General features: G+C 46.2%; 10 non-coding genes across 10 annotated transcripts; all 10 read right to left on the bottom strand.

The window, feature by feature from the left end:
- Window positions 1-2: 2 nt before the first annotated feature.
- LOC130311781 (U2 spliceosomal RNA) lies at window positions 3-193 on the bottom strand. The gene has a single exon (XR_008860071.1). It is a non-coding gene; the product is annotated as a U2 spliceosomal RNA (small nuclear RNA).
- Window positions 194-2288: 2095 nt separating this feature from the next.
- On the bottom strand, window positions 2289-2479 carry LOC130311759 (U2 spliceosomal RNA). The gene has a single exon (XR_008860050.1). It is a non-coding gene; the product is annotated as a U2 spliceosomal RNA (small nuclear RNA).
- A 2082-nt stretch (window positions 2480-4561) lies between these two features.
- LOC130311780 (U2 spliceosomal RNA) lies at window positions 4562-4752 on the bottom strand. Its single transcript, XR_008860070.1, has one exon. It is a non-coding gene; the product is annotated as a U2 spliceosomal RNA (small nuclear RNA).
- A 2092-nt stretch (window positions 4753-6844) lies between these two features.
- Window positions 6845-7035, bottom strand: LOC130311779 (U2 spliceosomal RNA). The gene has a single exon (XR_008860069.1). It is a non-coding gene; the product is annotated as a U2 spliceosomal RNA (small nuclear RNA).
- Window positions 7036-9117: 2082 nt separating this feature from the next.
- Window positions 9118-9308, bottom strand: LOC130311778 (U2 spliceosomal RNA). Its single transcript, XR_008860068.1, has one exon. It is a non-coding gene; the product is annotated as a U2 spliceosomal RNA (small nuclear RNA).
- A 2072-nt stretch (window positions 9309-11380) lies between these two features.
- Window positions 11381-11571, bottom strand: LOC130311777 (U2 spliceosomal RNA). The gene has a single exon (XR_008860067.1). It is a non-coding gene; the product is annotated as a U2 spliceosomal RNA (small nuclear RNA).
- Window positions 11572-13655: 2084 nt separating this feature from the next.
- Window positions 13656-13846, bottom strand: LOC130311776 (U2 spliceosomal RNA). The gene has a single exon (XR_008860066.1). It is a non-coding gene; the product is annotated as a U2 spliceosomal RNA (small nuclear RNA).
- Window positions 13847-15931: 2085 nt separating this feature from the next.
- LOC130311774 (U2 spliceosomal RNA) lies at window positions 15932-16122 on the bottom strand. The gene has a single exon (XR_008860065.1). It is a non-coding gene; the product is annotated as a U2 spliceosomal RNA (small nuclear RNA).
- Window positions 16123-18213: 2091 nt separating this feature from the next.
- LOC130311773 (U2 spliceosomal RNA) lies at window positions 18214-18404 on the bottom strand. Its single transcript, XR_008860064.1, has one exon. It is a non-coding gene; the product is annotated as a U2 spliceosomal RNA (small nuclear RNA).
- Window positions 18405-20492: 2088 nt separating this feature from the next.
- Window positions 20493-20683, bottom strand: LOC130311772 (U2 spliceosomal RNA). The gene has a single exon (XR_008860063.1). It is a non-coding gene; the product is annotated as a U2 spliceosomal RNA (small nuclear RNA).
- Between the last annotated feature and the right edge of the window lie 313 nt (window positions 20684-20996).

Below are 20996 nucleotides of genomic sequence, written 5' to 3'. Positions count from 1 at the left end.
GGGGGTGGTGCACTGTACCCGAAGATACTGCCATATCGGGTCAATGCATAGGGCGACGGAAGCAAGCTTCGAAATCGGCCCCCGTTCTCAAAAATCCATTTAATATATGGTCCCCAGATAGGGGACGTATCAGATATTAAACTGATAAGAACAGATACTACACTTGATCTTAGCCAAAAGGCCGAGAAGCGATAACCGTGAAAGGGGCGGGCCCAACAAGGTCCCCTTCATGGGCACTATCACTGCTTGCTGTCAGGGAGGCTGCCAGACAATTTTCCATGCACACTCTGGGCTGGGGGGCAGTCAACCACCAGTACACACAGCAGAACCTAAACCCATACCATTATTGCTAAGCAGCAAGACAGGGGCCCATTGCACTCCCACGGGGCCTTTTTAAATGCAATCCATAACCCGGATTTGCCAGGAACCCTTCTTACTCCTCCTACTTGCATGTGACACTGGGCTTAGGATCTGCATAGGAAACACACACACAAGCACACACCTACCTTTGTTGCCTGCAGATGCCTCCTTGGCTGTCCCCAAACGGTATCAAACCAACACCCACGGGAAGCTGTAAGCATAGAGGACATGCCTGCACCCCATTGGACTTACCTGTGTGGGTTAAATCCGGGTTATTTGACAACCTATGGCGGTGATGGTTCTGCTCAGGCAGAGCAGTGCTGATGCTCCTCATAAAGCTGTCGCTGCTGTGAAGGTTCTAGGTGACATCACAAATCCCTATGGTTACATACACAACAAAGCTGGGTTGTTGTTGTTTACACTCTGCAAGGCCTGTGGAAGTGAGTGACATCATAGCACTGTAGTTCTGAGGGTTCAAGATGGATGCAACAATCTCCTGTTGCTTCTATGAAGGCCGTAATAGACGACATCACCAAACAGCTCCATAGTCACATACACAGCAAAGGAGAGATGTTGTTTACACCTAGTGATGTCAGTGGTATTGAGTGACATCACAGCACAGTGCTAAGGCTCCTGGGCCTGGACACAGCAGCGGCTGCAATATCTCAACGGAGAATACGTTTATATCTATGTGTGTGTGTGCGCATATATATATATATATATATATATATATATATATATATATATATATATATATATTTCTCCGCCGAAATCACTTTTAAACCCATTTCCACCTTTTTTTCCCTTCTCTTCCTCTTACTTTTTTTTCACGTTTTTTTACGTTTTTCTCCTTTTCGCCTCTTTTCTGGGCGTATTATTCTTCTTTTTCTTCTTTTTTTTCGTCTAATGCATACCCCATCAGTGCAGCAATGCTTATTCAATACCGCCAGCAGATGGAGACACTGGGGGATAATTTTCTAAGGATTTATACTGATTTTTCCTGTCTGAATTTGTCGCACAGAAAGTTGCAGGCCAAATATGTGTGACATTTCTGCGACTTTAGCTTCTAGAGCATTTTTACAACATTATACATAGGTGCTGAATACATAAAAAGCGACTGTTCAGCGACAGACAAGTCGCATCGGCTGAAAGTAGGCCAGAATGTCAGTCCATGTTGGAGCAGGTTTAGATACAGTCTAAAGCATAGATCTCAAAGTCTGTGCACAGAATTTAGCAAGGGCCTCGCACCTTCTGATGCATCAGGTAGGTGCACAATAGCATAGCCTAACCCTCTGTACTTTGGTCTATATTGATGCGGGACATAGACAGCCAGCTGATGACCAATCCATTAGTGCAATGGATGGCTGGAAGCATTTGTCTTTGCCTTTGCAATACCACAGAAGCAATGCATGGTCAATGTACAGCAATGACACACCTGTGTGAACAGCCAGGAGACCCCCCCCCCATGTTATGTTACATAGTTACATAGTTAGTACGGTCGAAAAAAGACATATGTCCATCAAGTTCAACCAGGGAATTAAGGGGTAGGGGTGTGGCGCGATATTGGGGAAGGGATGAGATTTTATATTTCTTCATAAGCATTAATCTTATTTTGTCAATTAGGAACATTCAGCACCCACCCGCTATCAAGGCAGCTGCCTATCATGTCATGCCCTACCTGCACAGGTGTGCTGGCTACTCAAATGATCCAATTAAGGAGGCCATTTAGTCAGCAGCAGCAGAAGTCCTGTGCCTGGACGCTCCAACAGGGGCCAGACACAAGCAGAAGCAGAAGCAGCAGAAGCAGCAGCAGCACCACCTTTTGTTTTTTGGCTGCAGCAGCAGCAAGGCCCACAGGGCTGGCTAGCTGGCTAGCCAGCAAGCAGGTAGCAATGAAAGTAGGAATCTTTCTTTTTAACCCTGTAAGGGGGGGGTGCACTGTACCCGAAGATACTGCCATATCGGGTCAATGCATAGGGCGACGGAAGCAAGCTTCGAAATCGGCCCCCGTTCTCAAAAATCCATTTAATATATGGTCCCCAGATAGGGGACGTATCAGATATTAAACTGATAAGAACAGATACTACACTTGATCTTAGCCAAAAGGCCGAGAAGCGATAACCGTGAAAGGGGCGGGCCCAACAAGGTCCCCTTCATGGGCACTATCACTGCTTGCTGTCAGGGAGGCTGCCAGACAATTTTCCATTCACACTCTGGGCTGGGGGGCAGTCAACCACCAGTACACACAGCAGAACCTAAACCCATACCATTATTGCTAAGCAGCAAGACAGGGGCCCATTGCACTCCCACGGGGCCTTTTTAAATGCAATCCATAACCCGGATTTGCCAGGAACCCTTCTTACTCCTCCTACTTGCATGTGACACTGGGCTTAGGATCTGCATAGGAAACACACACACAAGCACACACCTACCTTTGTTGCCTGCAGATGCCTCCTTGGCTGTCCCCAAACGGTATCAAACCAACACCCACGGGAAGCTGTAAGCATAGAGGACATGCCTGCACCCCATTGGACTTACCTGTGTGGGTTAAATCCGGGTTATTTGACAACCTATGGCGGTGATGGTTCTGCTCAGGCAGAGCAGTGCTGATGCTCCTCATAAAGCTGTCGCTGCTGTGAAGGTTCTAGGTGACATCACAAATCCCTATGGTTACATACACAACAAAGCTGGGTTGTTGTTGTTTACACTCTGCAAGGCCTGTGGAAGTGAGTGACATCATAGCACTGTAGTTCTGAGGGTTCAAGATGGATGCAACAATCTCCTGTTGCTTCTATGAAGGCCGTAATAGACGACATCACCAAACAGCTCCATAGTCACATACACAGCAAAGGAGAGATGTTGTTTACACCTAGTGATGTCAGTGGTATTGAGTGACATCACAGCACAGTGCTAAGGCTCCTGGGCCTGGACACAGCAGCGGCTGCAATATCTCAACGGAGAATACGTTTATATCTATGTGTGTGTGTGCGCATATATATATATATATATATATATATATATATATATATATTTCTCCGCCGAAATCACTTTTAAACCCATTTCCACCTTTTTTTCCCTTCTCTTCCTCTTACTTTTTTTTCACGTTTTTTTACGTTTTTCTCCTTTTCGCCTCTTTTCTGGGCGTATTATTCTTCTTTTTCTTCTTTTTTTTCGTCTAATGCATACCCCATCAGTGCAGCAATGCTTATTCAATACCGCCAGCAGATGGAGACACTGGGGGATAATTTTCTAAGGATTTATACTGATTTTTCCTGTCTGAATTTGTCGCACAGAAAGTTGCAGGCCAAATATGTGTGACATTTCTGCGACTTTAGCTTCTAGAGCATTTTTACAACATTATACATAGGTGCTGAATATATAAAAAGCGACTGTTCAGCGACAGACAAGTCGCATCGGCTGAAAGTAGGCCAGAATGTCAGTCCATGTTGGAGCAGGTTTAGATACAGTCTAAAGCATAGATCTCAAAGTCTGTGCACAGAATTTAGCAAGGGCCTCGCACCTTCTGATGCATCAGGTAGGTGCACAATAGCATAGCCTAACCCTCTGTACTTTGGTCTATATTGATGCGGGACATAGACAGCCAGCTGATGACCAATCCATTAGTGCAATGGATGGCTGGAAGCATTTGTCTTTGCCTTTGCAATACCACAGAAGCAATGCATGGTCAATGTACAGCAATGACACACCTGTGTGAACAGCCAGGAGACCCCCCCCCCCATGTTATGTTACATAGTTACATAGTTAGTACGGTCGAAAAAAGACATATGTCCATCAAGTTCAACCAGGGAATTAAGGGGTAGGGGTGTGGCGCGATATTGGGGAAGGGATGAGATTTTATATTTCTTCATAAGCATTAATCTTATTTTGTCAATTAGGAACATTCAGCACCCACCCGCTATCAAGGCAGCTGCCTATCATGTCATGCCCTACCTGCACAGGTGTGCTGGCTACTCAAATGATCCAATTAAGGAGGCCATTTAGTCAGCAGCAGCAGAAGTCCTGTGCCTGGACGCTCCAACAGGGGCCAGACACAAGCAGAAGCAGAAGCAGCAGAAGCAGCAGCAGCACCACCTTTTGTTTTTTGGCTGCAGCAGCAGCAAGGCCCACAGGGCTGGCTAGCTGGCTAGCCAGCAAGCAGGTAGCAATGAAAGTAGGAATCTTTCTTTTTAACCCTGTAAGGGGGTGGTGCACTGTACCCGAAGATACTGCCATATCGGGTCAATGCATAGGGCGACGGAAGCAAGCTTCGAAATCGGCCCCCGTTCTCAAAAATCCATTTAATATATGGTCCCCAGATAGGGGACGTATCAGATATTAAACTGATAAGAACAGATACTACACTTGATCTTAGCCAAAAGGCCGAGAAGCGATAACCGTGAAAGGGGCGGGCCCAACAAGGTCCCCTTCATGGGCACTATCACTGCTTGCTGTCAGGGAGGCTGCCAGACAATTTTCCATGCACACTCTGGGCTGGGGGGCAGTCAACCACCAGTACACACAGCAGAACCTAAACCCATACCATTATTGCTAAGCAGCAAGACAGGGGCCCATTGCACTCCCACGGGGCCTTTTTAAATGCAATCCATAACCCGGATTTGCCAGGAACCCTTCTTACTCCTCCTACTTGCATGTGACACTGGGCTTAGGATCTGCATAGGAAACACACACACAAGCACACACCTACCTTTGTTGCCTGCAGATGCCTCCTTGGCTGTCCCCAAACGGTATCAAACCAACACCCACGGGAAGCTGTAAGCATAGAGGACATGCCTGCACCCCATTGGACTTACCTGTGTGGGTTAAATCCGGGTTATTTGACAACCTATGGCGGTGATGGTTCTGCTCAGGCAGAGCAGTGCTGATGCTCCTCATAAAGCTGTCGCTGCTGTGAAGGTTCTAGGTGACATCACAAATCCCTATGGTTACATACACAACAAAGCTGGGTTGTTGTTGTTTACACTCTGCAAGGCCTGTGGAAGTGAGTGACATCATAGCACTGTAGTTCTGAGGGTTCAAGATGGATGCAACAATCTCCTGTTGCTTCTATGAAGGCCGTAATAGACGACATCACCAAACAGCTCCATAGTCACATACACAGCAAAGGAGAGATGTTGTTTACACCTAGTGATGTCAGTGGTATTGAGTGACATCACAGCACAGTGCTAAGGCTCCTGGGCCTGGACACAGCAGCGGCTGCAATATCTCAACGGAGAATACGTTTATATCTATGTGTGTGTGTGCGCATATATATATATATATATATATATATATATATATATATATATATATATATTTCTCCGCCGAAATCACTTTTAAACCCATTTCCACCTTTTTTTCCCTTCTCTTCCTCTTACTTTTTTTTCACGTTTTTTTACGTTTTTCTCCTTTTCGCCTCTTTTCTGGGCGTATTATTCTTCTTTTTCTTCTTTTTTTTCGTCTAATGCATACCCCATCAGTGCAGCAATGCTTATTCAATACCGCCAGCAGATGGAGACACTGGGGGATAATTTTCTAAGGATTTATACTGATTTTTCCTGTCTGAATTTGTCGCACAGAAAGTTGCAGGCCAAATATGTGTGACATTTCTGCGACTTTAGCTTCTAGAGCATTTTTACAACATTATACATAGGTGCTGAATACATAAAAAGCGACTGTTCAGCGACAGACAAGTCGCATCGGCTGAAAGTAGGCCAGAATGTCAGTCCATGTTGGAGCAGGTTTAGATACAGTCTAAAGCATAGATCTCAAAGTCTGTGCACAGAATTTAGCAAGGGCCTCGCACCTTCTGATGCATCAGGTAGGTGCACAATAGCATAGCCTAACCCTCTGTACTTTGGTCTATATTGATGCGGGACATAGACAGCCAGCTGATGACCAATCCATTAGTGCAATGGATGGCTGGAAGCATTTGTCTTTGCCTTTGCAATACCACAGAAGCAATGCATGGTCAATGTACAGCAATGACACACCTGTGTGAACAGCCAGGAGACCCCCCCCCCCATGTTATGTTACATAGTTACATAGTTAGTACGGTCGAAAAAAGACATATGTCCATCAAGTTCAACCAGGGAATTAAGGGGTAGGGGTGTGGCGCGATATTGGGGAAGGGATGAGATTTTATATTTCTTCATAAGCATTAATCTTATTTTGTCAATTAGGAACATTCAGCACCCACCCGCTATCAAGGCAGCTGCCTATCATGTCATGCCCTACCTGCACAGGTGTGCTGGCTACTCAAATGATCCAATTAAGGAGGCCATTTAGTCAGCAGCAGCAGAAGTCCTGTGCCTGGACGCTCCAACAGGGGCCAGACACAAGCAGAAGCAGAAGCAGCAGAAGCAGCAGCAGCACCACCTTTTGTTTTTTGGCTGCAGCAGCAGCAAGGCCCACAGGGCTGGCTAGCTGGCTAGCCAGCAAGCAGGTAGCAATGAAAGTAGGAATCTTTCTTTTTAACCCTGTAAGGGGGTGGTGCACTGTACCCGAAGATACTGCCATATCGGGTCAATGCATAGGGCGACGGAAGCAAGCTTCGAAATCGGCCCCCGTTCTCAAAAATCCATTTAATATATGGTCCCCAGATAGGGGACGTATCAGATATTAAACTGATAAGAACAGATACTACACTTGATCTTAGCCAAAAGGCCGAGAAGCGATAACCGTGAAAGGGGCGGGCCCAACAAGGTCCCCTTCATGGGCACTATCACTGCTTGCTGTCAGGGAGGCTGCCAGACAATTTTCCATGCACACTCTGGGCTGGGGGGCAGTCAACCACCAGTACACACAGCAGAACCTAAACCCATACCATTATTGCTAAGCAGCAAGACAGGGGCCCATTGCACTCCCACGGGGCCTTTTTAAATGCAATCCATAACCCGGATTTGCCAGGAACCCTTCTTACTCCTCCTACTTGCATGTGACACTGGGCTTAGGATCTGCATAGGAAACACACACACAAGCACACACCTACCTTTGTTGCCTGCAGATGCCTCCTTGGCTGTCCCCAAACGGTATCAAACCAACACCCACGGGAAGCTGTAAGCATAGAGGACATGCCTGCACCCCATTGGACTTACCTGTGTGGGTTAAATCCGGGTTATTTGACAACCTATGGCGGTGATGGTTCTGCTCAGGCAGAGCAGTGCTGATGCTCCTCATAAAGCTGTCGCTGCTGTGAAGGTTCTAGGTGACATCACAAATCCCTATGGTTACATACACAACAAAGCTGGGTTGTTGTTGTTTACACTCTGCAAGGCCTGTGGAAGTGAGTGACATCATAGCACTGTAGTTCTGAGGGTTCAAGATGGATGCAACAATCTCCTGTTGCTTCTATGAAGGCCGTAATAGACGACATCACCAAACAGCTCCATAGTCACATACACAGCAAAGGAGAGATGTTGTTTACACCTAGTGATGTCAGTGGTATTGAGTGACATCACAGCACAGTGCTAAGGCTCCTGGGCCTGGACACAGCAGCGGCTGCAATATCTCAACGGAGAATACGTTTATATCTATGTGTGTGTGTGCGCATATATATATATATATATATATATATATATATATATATATTTCTCCGCCGAAATCACTTTTAAACCCATTTCCACCTTTTTTTCCCTTCTCTTCCTCTTACTTTTTTTTCACGTTTTTTTACGTTTTTCTCCTTTTCGCCTCTTTTCTGGGCGTATTATTCTTCTTTTTCTTCTTTTTTTTCGTCTAATGCATACCCCATCAGTGCAGCAATGCTTATTCAATACCGCCAGCAGATGGAGACACTGGGGGATAATTTTCTAAGGATTTATACTGATTTTTCCTGTCTGAATTTGTCGCACAGAAAGTTGCAGGCCAAATATGTGTGACATTTCTGCGACTTTAGCTTCTAGAGCATTTTTACAACATTATACATAGGTGCTGAATACATAAAAAGCGACTGTTCAGCGACAGACAAGTCGCATCGGCTGAAAGTAGGCCAGAATGTCAGTCCATGTTGGAGCAGGTTTAGATACAGTCTAAAGCATAGATCTCAAAGTCTGTGCACAGAATTTAGCAAGGGCCTCGCACCTTCTGATGCATCAGGTAGGTGCACAATAGCATAGCCTAACCCTCTGTACTTTGGTCTATATTGATGCGGGACATAGACAGCCAGCTGATGACCAATCCATTAGTGCAATGGATGGCTGGAAGCATTTGTCTTTGCCTTTGCAATACCACAGAAGCAATGCATGGTCAATGTACAGCAATGACACACCTGTGTGAACAGCCAGGAGACCCCCCCCCCCATGTTATGTTACATAGTTACATAGTTAGTACGGTCGAAAAAAGACATATGTCCATCAAGTTCAACCAGGGAATTAAGGGGTAGGGGTGTGGCGCGATATTGGGGAAGGGATGAGATTTTATATTTCTTCATAAGCATTAATCTTATTTTGTCAATTAGGAACATTCAGCACCCACCCGCTATCAAGGCAGCTGCCTATCATGTCATGCCCTACCTGCACAGGTGTGCTGGCTACTCAAATGATCCAATTAAGGAGGCCATTTAGTCAGCAGCAGCAGAAGTCCTGTGCCTGGACGCTCCAACAGGGGCCAGACACAAGCAGAAGCAGAAGCAGCAGAAGCAGCAGCAGCACCACCTTTTGTTTTTTGGCTGCAGCAGCAGCAAGGCCCACAGGGCTGGCTAGCTGGCTAGCCAGCAAGCAGGTAGCAATGAAAGTAGGAATCTTTCTTTTTAACCCTGTAAGGGGGTGGTGCACTGTACCCGAAGATACTGCCATATCGGGTCAATGCATAGGGCGACGGAAGCAAGCTTCGAAATCGGCCCCCGTTCTCAAAAATCCATTTAATATATGGTCCCCAGATAGGGGACGTATCAGATATTAAACTGATAAGAACAGATACTACACTTGATCTTAGCCAAAAGGCCGAGAAGCGATAACCGTGAAAGGGGCGGGCCCAACAAGGTCCCCTTCATGGGCACTATCACTGCTTGCTGTCAGGGAGGCTGCCAGACAATTTTCCATGCACACTCTGGGCTGGGGGGCAGTCAACCACCAGTACACACAGCAGAACCTAAACCCATACCATTATTGCTAAGCAGCAAGACAGGGGCCCATTGCACTCCCACGGGGCCTTTTTAAATGCAATCCATAACCCGGATTTGCCAGGAACCCTTCTTACTCCTCCTACTTGCATGTGACACTGGGCTTAGGATCTGCATAGGAAACACACACACAAGCACACACCTACCTTTGTTGCCTGCAGATGCCTCCTTGGCTGTCCCCAAACGGTATCAAACCAACACCCACGGGAAGCTGTAAGCATAGAGGACATGCCTGCACCCCATTGGACTTACCTGTGTGGGTTAAATCCGGGTTATTTGACAACCTATGGCGGTGATGGTTCTGCTCAGGCAGAGCAGTGCTGATGCTCCTCATAAAGCTGTCGCTGCTGTGAAGGTTCTAGGTGACATCACAAATCCCTATGGTTACATACACAACAAAGCTGGGTTGTTGTTGTTTACACTCTGCAAGGCCTGTGGAAGTGAGTGACATCATAGCACTGTAGTTCTGAGGGTTCAAGATGGATGCAACAATCTCCTGTTGCTTCTATGAAGGCCGTAATAGACGACATCACCAAACAGCTCCATAGTCACATACACAGCAAAGGAGAGATGTTGTTTACACCTAGTGATGTCAGTGGTATTGAGTGACATCACAGCACAGTGCTAAGGCTCCTGGGCCTGGACACAGCAGCGGCTGCAATATCTCAACGGAGAATACGTTTATATCTATGTGTGTGTGTGCGCATATATATATATATATATATATATATATATATATATATATATTTCTCCGCCGAAATCACTTTTAAACCCATTTCCACCTTTTTTTCCCTTCTCTTCCTCTTACTTTTTTTTCACGTTTTTTTACGTTTTTCTCCTTTTCGCCTCTTTTCTGGGCGTATTATTCTTCTTTTTCTTCTTTTTTTTCGTCTAATGCATACCCCATCAGTGCAGCAATGCTTATTCAATACCGCCAGCAGATGGAGACACTGGGGGATAATTTTCTAAGGATTTATACTGATTTTTCCTGTCTGAATTTGTCGCACAGAAAGTTGCAGGCCAAATATGTGTGACATTTCTGCGACTTTAGCTTCTAGAGCATTTTTACAACATTATACATAGGTGCTGAATACATAAAAAGCGACTGTTCAGCGACAGACAAGTCGCATCGGCTGAAAGTAGGCCAGAATGTCAGTCCATGTTGGAGCAGGTTTAGATACAGTCTAAAGCATAGATCTCAAAGTCTGTGCACAGAATTTAGCAAGGGCCTCGCACCTTCTGATGCATCAGGTAGGTGCACAATAGCATAGCCTAACCCTCTGTACTTTGGTCTATATTGATGCGGGACATAGACAGCCAGCTGATGACCAATCCATTAGTGCAATGGATGGCTGGAAGCATTTGTCTTTGCCTTTGCAATACCACAGAAGCAATGCATGGTCAATGTACAGCAATGACACACCTGTGTGAACAGCCAGGAGACCCCCCCCCCCATGTTATGTTACATAGTTACATAGTTAGTACGGTCGAAAAAAGACATATGTCCATCAAGTTCAACCAGGGAATTAAGGGGTAGGGGTGTGGCGCGATATTGGGGAAGGGATGAGATTTTATATTTCTTCATAAGCATTAATCTTATTTTGTCAATTAGGAACATTCAGCACCCACCCGCTATCAAGGCAGCTGCCTATCATGTCATGCCCTACCTGCACAGGTGTGCTGGCTACTCAAATGATCCAATTAAGGAGGCCATTTAGTCAGCAGCAGCAGAAGTCCTGTGCCTGGACGCTCCAACAGGGGCCAGACACAAGCAGAAGCAGAAGCAGCAGCAGCACCACCTTTTGTTTTTTGGCTGCAGCAGCAAGGCCCACAGGGCTGGCTAGCTGGCTAGCCAGCAAGCAGGTAGCAATGAAAGTAGGAATCTTTCTTTTTAACCCTGTAAGGGGGTGGTGCACTGTACCCGAAGATACTGCCATATCGGGTCAATGCATAGGGCGACGGAAGCAAGCTTCGAAATCGGCCCCCGTTCTCAAAAATCCATTTAATATATGGTCCCCAGATAGGGGACGTATCAGATATTAAACTGATAAGAACAGATACTACACTTGATCTTAGCCAAAAGGCCGAGAAGCGATAACCGTGAAAGGGGCGGGCCCAACAAGGTCCCCTTCATGGGCACTATCACTGCTTGCTGTCAGGGAGGCTGCCAGACAATTTTCCATGCACACTCTGGGCTGGGGGGCAGTCAACCACCAGTACACACAGCAGAACCTAAACCCATACCATTATTGCTAAGCAGCAAGACAGGGGCCCATTGCACTCCCACGGGGCCTTTTTAAATGCAATCCATAACCCGGATTTGCCAGGAACCCTTCTTACTCCTCCTACTTGCATGTGACACTGGGCTTAGGATCTGCATAGGAAACACACACACAAGCACACACCTACCTTTGTTGCCTGCAGATGCCTCCTTGGCTGTCCCCAAACGGTATCAAACCAACACCCACGGGAAGCTGTAAGCATAGAGGACATGCCTGCACCCCATTGGACTTACCTGTGTGGGTTAAATCCGGGTTATTTGACAACCTATGGCGGTGATGGTTCTGCTCAGGCAGAGCAGTGCTGATGCTCCTCATAAAGCTGTCGCTGCTGTGAAGGTTCTAGGTGACATCACAAATCCCTATGGTTACATACACAACAAAGCTGGGTTGTTGTTGTTTACACTCTGCAAGGCCTGTGGAAGTGAGTGACATCATAGCACTGTAGTTCTGAGGGTTCAAGATGGATGCAACAATCTCCTGTTGCTTCTATGAAGGCCGTAATAGACGACATCACCAAACAGCTCCATAGTCACATACACAGCAAAGGAGAGATGTTGTTTACACCTAGTGATGTCAGTGGTATTGAGTGACATCACAGCACAGTGCTAAGGCTCCTGGGCCTGGACACAGCAGCGGCTGCAATATCTCAACGGAGAATACGTTTATATCTATGTGTGTGTGTGCGCATATATATATATATATATATATATATATATATATATATATATATTTCTCCGCCGAAATCACTTTTAAACCCATTTCCACCTTTTTTTCCCTTCTCTTCCTCTTACTTTTTTTTCACGTTTTTTTACGTTTTTCTCCTTTTCGCCTCTTTTCTGGGCGTATTATTCTTCTTTTTCTTCTTTTTTTTCGTCTAATGCATACCCCATCAGTGCAGCAATGCTTATTCAATACCGCCAGCAGATGGAGACACTGGGGGATAATTTTCTAAGGATTTATACTGATTTTTCCTGTCTGAATTTGTCGCACAGAAAGTTGCAGGCCAAATATGTGTGACATTTCTGCGACTTTAGCTTCTAGAGCATTTTTACAACATTATACATAGGTGCTGAATACATAAAAAGCGACTGTTCAGCGACAGACAAGTCGCATCGGCTGAAAGTAGGCCAGAATGTCAGTCCATGTTGGAGCAGGTTTAGATACAGTCTAAAGCATAGATCTCAAAGTCTGTGCACAGAATTTAGCAAGGGCCTCGCACCTTCTGATGCATCAGGTAGGTGCACAATAGCATAGCCTAACCCTCTGTACTTTGGTCTATATTGATGCGGGACATAGACAGCCAGCTGATGACCAATCCATTAGTGCAATGGATGGCTGGAAGCATTTGTCTTTGCCTTTGCAATACCACAGAAGCAATGCATGGTCAATGTACAGCAATGACACACCTGTGTGAACAGCCAGGAGACCCCCCCCCCCCATGTTATGTTACATAGTTACATAGTTAGTACGGTCGAAAAAAGACATATGTCCATCAAGTTCAACCAGGGAATTAAGGGGTAGGGGTGTGGCGCGATATTGGGGAAGGGATGAGATTTTATATTTCTTCATAAGCATTAATCTTATTTTGTCAATTAGGAACATTCAGCACCCACCCGCTATCAAGGCAGCTGCCTATCATGTCATGCCCTACCTGCACAGGTGTGCTGGCTACTCAAATGATCCAATTAAGGAGGCCATTTAGTCAGCAGCAGCAGAAGTCCTGTGCCTGGACGCTCCAACAGGGGCCAGACACAAGCAGAAGCAGAAGCAGCAGAAGCAGCAGCAGCACCACCTTTTGTTTTTTGGCTGCAGCAGCAAGGCCCACAGGGCTGGCTAGCTGGCTAGCCAGCAAGCAGGTAGCAATGAAAGTAGGAATCTTTCTTTTTAACCCTGTAAGGGGGTGGTGCACTGTACCCGAAGATACTGCCATATCGGGTCAATGCATAGGGCGACGGAAGCAAGCTTCGAAATCGGCCCCCGTTCTCAAAAATCCATTTAATATATGGTCCCCAGATAGGGGACGTATCAGATATTAAACTGATAAGAACAGATACTACACTTGATCTTAGCCAAAAGGCCGAGAAGCGATAACCGTGAAAGGGGCGGGCCCAACAAGGTCCCCTTCATGGGCACTATCACTGCTTGCTGTCAGGGAGGCTGCCAGACAATTTTCCATGCACACTCTGGGCTGGGGGGCAGTCAACCACCAGTACACACAGCAGAACCTAAACCCATACCATTATTGCTAAGCAGCAAGACAGGGGCCCATTGCACTCCCACGGGGCCTTTTTAAATGCAATCCATAACCCGGATTTGCCAGGAACCCTTCTTACTCCTCCTACTTGCATGTGACACTGGGCTTAGGATCTGCATAGGAAACACACACACAAGCACACACCTACCTTTGTTGCCTGCAGATGCCTCCTTGGCTGTCCCCAAACGGTATCAAACCAACACCCACGGGAAGCTGTAAGCATAGAGGACATGCCTGCACCCCATTGGACTTACCTGTGTGGGTTAAATCCGGGTTATTTGACAACCTATGGCGGTGATGGTTCTGCTCAGGCAGAGCAGTGCTGATGCTCCTCATAAAGCTGTCGCTGCTGTGAAGGTTCTAGGTGACATCACAAATCCCTATGGTTACATACACAACAAAGCTGGGTTGTTGTTGTTTACACTCTGCAAGGCCTGTGGAAGTGAGTGACATCATAGCACTGTAGTTCTGAGGGTTCAAGATGGATGCAACAATCTCCTGTTGCTTCTATGAAGGCCGTAATAGACGACATCACCAAACAGCTCCATAGTCACATACACAGCAAAGGAGAGATGTTGTTTACACCTAGTGATGTCAGTGGTATTGAGTGACATCACAGCACAGTGCTAAGGCTCCTGGGCCTGGACACAGCAGCGGCTGCAATATCTCAACGGAGAATACGTTTATATCTATGTGTGTGTGTGCGCATATATATATATATATATATATATATATATATATATATATATTTCTCCGCCGAAATCACTTTTAAACCCATTTCCACCTTTTTTTCCCTTCTCTTCCTCTTACTTTTTTTTCACGTTTTTTTACGTTTTTCTCCTTTTCGCCTCTTTTCTGGGCGTATTATTCTTCTTTTTCTTCTTTTTTTTCGTCTAATGCATACCCCATCAGTGCAGCAATGCTTATTCAATACCGCCAGCAGATGGAGACACTGGGGGATAATTTTCTAAGGATTTATACTGATTTTTCCTGTCTGAATTTGTCGCACAGAAAGTTGCAGGCCAAATATGTGTGACATTTCTGCGACTTTAGCTTCTAGAGCATTTTTACAACATTATACATAGGTGCTGAATACATAAAAAGCGACTGTTCAGCGACAGACAAGTCGCATCGGCTGAAAGTAGGCCAGAATGTCAGTCCATGTTGGAGCAGGTTTAGATACAGTCTAAAGCATAGATCTCAAAGTCTGTGCACAGAATTTAGCAAGGGCCTCGCACCTTCTGATGCATCAGGTAGGTGCACAATAGCATAGCCTAACCCTCTGTACTTTGGTCTATATTGATGCGGGACATAGACAGCCAGCTGATGACCAATCCATTAGTGCAATGGATGGCTGGAAGCATTTGTCTTTGCCTTTGCAATACCACAGAAGCAATGCATGGTCAATGTACAGCAATGACACACCTGTGTGAACAGCCAGGAGACCCCCCCCCCCCATGTTATGTTACATAGTTACATAGTTAGTACGGTCGAAAAAAGACATATGTCCATCAAGTTCAACCAGGGAATTAAGGGGTAGGGGTGTGGCGCGATATTGGGGAAGGGATGAGATTTTATATTTCTTCATAAGCATTAATCTTATTTTGTCAATTAGGAACATTCAGCACCCACCCGCTATCAAGGCAGCTGCCTATCATGTCATGCCCTACCTGCACAGGTGTGCTGGCTACTCAAATGATCCAATTAAGGAGGCCATTTAGTCAGCAGCAGCAGAAGTCCTGTGCCTGGACGCTCCAACAGGGGCCAGACACAAGCAGAAGCAGAAGCAGCAGAAGCAGCAGCAGCACCACCTTTTGTTTTTTGGCTGCAGCAGCAGCAAGGCCCACAGGGCTGGCTAGCTGGCTAGCCAGCAAGCAGGTAGCAATGAAAGTAGGAATCTTTCTTTTTAACCCTGTAAGGGGGTGGTGCACTGTACCCGAAGATACTGCCATATCGGGTCAATGCATAGGGCGACGGAAGCAAGCTTCGAAATCGGCCCCCGTTCTCAAAAATCCATTTAATATATGGTCCCCAGATAGGGGACGTATCAGATATTAAACTGATAAGAACAGATACTACACTTGATCTTAGCCAAAAGGCCGAGAAGCGATAACCGTGAAAGGGGCGGGCCCAACAAGGTCCCCTTCATGGGCACTATCACTGCTTGCTGTCAGGGAGGCTGCCAGACAATTTTCCATGCACACTCTGGGCTGGGGGGCAGTCAACCACCAGTACACACAGCAGAACCTAAACCCATACCATTATTGCTAAGCAGCAAGACAGGGGCCCATTGCACTCCCACGGGGCCTTTTTAAATGCAATCCATAACCCGGATTTGCCAGGAACCCTTCTTACTCCTCCTACTTGCATGTGACACTGGGCTTAGGATCTGCATAGGAAACACACACACAAGCACACACCTACCTTTGTTGCCTGCAGATGCCTCCTTGGCTGTCCCCAAACGGTATCAAACCAACACCCACGGGAAGCTGTAAGCATAGAGGACATGCCTGCACCCCATTGGACTTACCTGTGTGGGTTAAATCCGGGTTATTTGACAACCTATGGCGGTGATGGTTCTGCTCAGGCAGAGCAGTGCTGATGCTCCTCATAAAGCTGTCGCTGCTGTGAAGGTTCTAGGTGACATCACAAATCCCTATGGTTACATACACAACAAAGCTGGGTTGTTGTTGTTTACACTCTGCAAGGCCTGTGGAAGTGAGTGACATCATAGCACTGTAGTTCTGAGGGTTCAAGATGGATGCAACAATCTCCTGTTGCTTCTATGAAGGCCGTAATAGACGACATCACCAAACAGCTCCATAGTCACATACACAGCAAAGGAGAGATGTTGTTTACACCTAGTGATGTCAGTGGTATTGAGTGACATCACAGCACAGTGCTAAGGCTCCTGGGCCTGGACACAGCAGCGGCTGCAATATCTCAACGGAGAATACGTTTATATCTATGTGTGTGTGTGCGCATATATATATATATATATATATATATATATATATATATATATATATATTTCTCCGCCGAAATCACTTTTAAACCCATTTCCACCTTTTTTTCCCTTCTCTTCCTCTTACTTTTTTTTCACGTTTTTTTACGTTTTTCTCCTTTTCGCCTCTTTTCTGGGCGTATTATTCTTCTTTTTCTTCTTTTTTTTCGTCTAATGCATACCCCATCAGTGCAGCAATGCTTATTCAATACCGCCAGCAGATGGAGACACTGGGGGATAATTTTCTAAGGATTTATACTGATTTTTCCTGTCTGAATTTGTCGCACAGAAAGTTGCAGGCCAAATATGTGTGACATTTCTGCGACTTTAGCTTCTAGAGCATTTTTACAACATTATACATAGGTGCTGAATACATAAAAAGCGACTGTTCAGCGACAGACAAGTCGCATCGGCTGAAAGTAGGCCAGAATGTCAGTCCATGTTGGAGCAGGTTTAGATACAGTCTAAAGCATAGATCTCAAAGTCTGTGCACAGAATTTAGCAAGGGCCTCGCACCTTCTGATGCATCAGGTAGGTGCACAATAGCATAGCCTAACCCTCTGTACTTTGGTCTATATTGATGCGGGACATAGACAGCCAGCTGATGACCAATCCATTAGTGCAATGGATGGCTGGAAGCATTTGTCTTTGCCTTTGCAATACCACAGAAGCAATGCATGGTCAATGTACAGCAATGACACACCTGTGTGAACAGCCAGGAGACCCCCCCCCCCCATGTTATGTTACATAGTTACATAGTTAGTACGGTCGAAAAAAGACATATGTCCATCAAGTTCAACCAGGGAATTAAGGGGTAGGGGTGTGGCGCGATATTGGGGAAGGGATGAGATTTTATATTTCTTCATAAGCATTAATCTTATTTTGTCAATTAGGAACATTCAGCACCCACCCGCTATCAAGGCAGCTGCCTATCATGTCATGCCCTACCTGCACAGGTGTGCTGGCTACTCAAATGATCCAATTAAGGAGGCCATTTAGTCAGCAGCAGCAGAAGTCCTGTGCCTGGACGCTCCAACAGGGGCCAGACACAAGCAGAAGCAGAAGCAGCAGAAGCAGCAGCAGCACCACCTTTTGTTTTTTGGCTGCAGCAGCAGCAAGGCCCACAGGGCTGGCTAGCTGGCTAGCCAGCAAGCAGGTAGCAATGAAAGTAGGAATCTTTCTTTTTAACCCTGTAAGGGGGTGGTGCACTGTACCCGAAGATACTGCCATATCGGGTCAATGCATAGGGCGACGGAAGCAAGCTTCGAAATCGGCCCCCGTTCTCAAAAATCCATTTAATATATGGTCCCCAGATAGGGGACGTATCAGATATTAAACTGATAAGAACAGATACTACACTTGATCTTAGCCAAAAGGCCGAGAAGCGATAACCGTGAAAGGGGCGGGCCCAACAAGGTCCCCTTCATGGGCACTATCACTGCTTGCTGTCAGGGAGGCTGCCAGACAATTTTCCATGCACACTCTGGGCTGGGGGGCAGTCAACCACCAGTACACACAGCAGAACCTAAACCCATACCATTATTGCTAAGCAGCAAGACAGGGGCCCATTGCACTCCCACGGGGCCTTTTTAAATGCAATCCATAACCCGGATTTGCCAGGAACCCTTCTTACTCCTCCTACTTGCATGTGACACTGGGCTTAGGATCTGCATAGGAAACACACACACAAGCACACACCTACCTTTGTTGCCTGCAGATGCCTCCTTGGCTGTCCCCAAACGGTATCAAACCAACACCCACGGGAAGCTGTAAGCATAGAGGACATGCCTGCACCCCATTGGACTTACCTGTGTGGGTTAAATCCGGGTTATTTGACAACCTATGGCGGTGATGGTTCTGCTCAGGCAGAGCAGTGCTGATGCTCCTCATAAAGCTGTCGCTGCTGTGAAGGTTCTAGGTGACATCACAAATCCCTATGGTTACATACACAACAAAGCTGGGTTGTTGTTGTTTACACTCTGCAAGGCCTGTGGAAGTGAGTGACATCATAGCACTGTAGTTCTGAGGGTTCAAGATGGATGCAACAATCTCCTGTTGCTTCTATGAAGGCCGTAATAGACGACATCACCAAACAGCTCCATAGTCACATACACAGCAAAGGAGAGATGTTGTTTACACCTAGTGATGTCAGTGGTATTGAGTGACATCACAGCACAGTGCTAAGGCTCCTGGGCCTGGACACAGCAGCGGCTGCAATATCTCAACGGAGAATACGTTTATATCTATGTGTGTGTGTGCGCATATATATATATATATATATATATATATATATATATATATATATATTCTCCGCCGAAATCACTTTTAACCCATTTCCACCTTTTTTTCCCTTCTCTTCCTCTTACTTTTTTTTCACGTTTTTTTACGTTTTTCTCCTTTTCGCCTCTTTTCTGGGCGTATTATTCTTCTTTTTCTTCTTTTTTTTCGTCTAATGCATACCCCATCAGTGCAGCAATGCTTATTCAATACCGCCAGCAGATGGAGACACTGGGGGATAATTTTCTAAGGATTTATACTGATTTTTCCTGTCTGAATTTGTCGCACAGAAAGTTGCAGGCCAAATATGTGTGACATTTCTGCGACTTTAGCTTCTAGAGCATTTTTACAACATTATACATAGGTGCTGAATACATAAAAAGCGACTGTTCAGCGACAGACAAGTCGCATCGGCTGAAAGTAGGCCAGAATGTCAGTCCATGTTGGAGCAGGTTTAGATACAGTCTAAAGCATAGATCTCAAAGTCTGTGCACAGAATTTAGCAAGGGCCTCGCACCTTCTGATGCATCAGGTAGGTGCACAATAGCATAGCCTAACCCTCTGTACTTTGGTCTATATTGATGCGGGACATAGACAGCCAGCTGATGACCAATCCATTAGTGCAATGGATGGCTGGAAGCATTTGTCTTTGCCTTTGCAATACCACAGAAGCAATGCATGGTCAATGTACAGCAATGACACACCTGTGTGAACAGCCAGGAGACCCCCCCCCCCCCATGTTATGTTACATAGTTACATAGTTAGTACGGTCGAAAAAAGACATATGTCCATCAAGTTCAACCAGGGAATTAAGGGGTAGGGGTGTGGCGCGATATTGGGGAAGGGATGAGATTTTATATTTCTTCATAAGCATTAATCTTATTTTGTCAATTAGGAACATTCAGCACCCACCCGCTATCAAGGCAGCTGCCTATCATGTCATGCCCTACCTGCACAGGTGTGCTGGCTACTCAAATGATCCAATTAAGGAGGCCATTTAGTCAGCAGCAGCAGAAGTCCTGTGCCTGGACGCTCCAACAGGGGCCAGACACAAGCAGAAGCAGAAGCAGCAGAAGCAGCAGCAGCACCACCTTTTGTTTTTTGGCTGCAGCAGCAGCAAGGCCCACAGGGCTGGCTAGCTGGCTAGCCAGCAAGCAGGTAGCAATGAAAGTAGGAATCTTTCTTTTTAACCCTGTAAGGGGGTGGTGCACTGTACCCGAAGATACTGCCATATCGGGTCAATGCATAGGGCGACGGAAGCAAGCTTCGAAATCGGCCCCCGTTCTCAAAAATCCATTTAATATATGGTCCCCAGATAGGGGACGTATCAGATATTAAACTGATAAGAACAGATACTACACTTGATCTTAGCCAAAAGGCCGAGAAGCGATAACCGTGAAAGGGGCGGGCCCAACAAGGTCCCCTTCATGGGCACTATCACTGCTTGCTGTCAGGGAGGCTGCCAGACAATTTTCCATGCACACTCTGGGCTGGGGGGCAGTCAACCACCAGTACACACAGCAGAACCTAAACCCATACCATTATTGCTAAGCAGCAAGACAGGGGCCCATTGCACTCCCACGGGGCCTTTTTAAATGCAATCCATAACCCGGATTTGCCAGGAACCCTTCTTACTCCTCCTACTTGCATGTGACACTGGGCTTAGGATCTGCATAGGAAACACACACACAAGCACACACCTAC

The sequence above is a fragment of the Hyla sarda genome, unplaced genomic scaffold (genome assembly GCF_029499605.1).
Source record: "Hyla sarda isolate aHylSar1 unplaced genomic scaffold, aHylSar1.hap1 scaffold_1671, whole genome shotgun sequence".
NCBI classification, from domain to species: domain Eukaryota; kingdom Metazoa; phylum Chordata; class Amphibia; order Anura; family Hylidae; genus Hyla; species Hyla sarda.
This window is presented reverse-complemented; position numbering and strand designations above follow the sequence as displayed.